This window comes from Mandrillus leucophaeus, unplaced genomic scaffold (genome assembly GCF_000951045.1).
Source record: "Mandrillus leucophaeus isolate KB7577 unplaced genomic scaffold, Mleu.le_1.0 Scaffold328, whole genome shotgun sequence".
Lineage (NCBI taxonomy): Eukaryota > Metazoa > Chordata > Mammalia > Primates > Cercopithecidae > Mandrillus > Mandrillus leucophaeus.
In genome coordinates this window covers 1,719,735-1,720,513 of record NW_012103454.1, presented here as the reverse complement: position 1 = coordinate 1,720,513, position 779 = coordinate 1,719,735, and positions in this window count along the sequence as shown.

The window sequence follows — 779 nt, the reverse complement described above, 5'->3', positions numbered from 1 at the left end:
GAGTGTGGGTGGGCACTAAAAGGCTGGTTACCCAGTTAGCATGTTATCTTTGCCTTTGGTTATTTTTCATCATTACATCAGCAACTCTAATAGCACATAGGTAAACAGTAGGGCAGACAGATTGGCGAAGGTAATTCAGCTGGCAACTCCCATAAAGTATTTGCGTGGGGGAATGTTGTGAATTTTTTTCTAAGATAAAATCCCTATTCTCTCTATCCCCATTTCCATTACCCTGGGTTTAGTTCATTCACTTTTCGGCCTTGACTATTGCAGTCTCTTCTGTACTTGCCCCCATCCAATCAGTTCCCCGTGTGGTAGTATAAGTGCCACTTTTGAAATGCAAATTGAATCACGCCTCTCCCGTGCTTAAAAACCTCAGTGGCTTGTTGATGGGCTCAGTATCTATTCCTCAAGAAGTTTTCAGTCTCCTTCAGGATGTGAACCTCAGAGTTGCTTCCAGTCACCTGTGTGGCCCCCTCCTCTCCTCACTTGTGACATCTCAGCCATGTTGAACTAAATTCATATTTTCAAATATACCTTGACTCTCAAGTTTGAGTTTTTACCAGTTCTCCTATAATTTGTGTGCTTTTCCTGTCTCTTATACACATCTAGATGTGTATAAGAGACAGCTCTTTCCCACTTGAAAGTGGCCACTCAGTAACATCAGCCCGATTTAATTCTTTGCCTTGAATACACCACTATGCATGTTTCTTATTAACTTAGTTGTCTTGATGTTACTTGTTTCTTACACAGAAATATGAGAACCAACCTATTTGTAC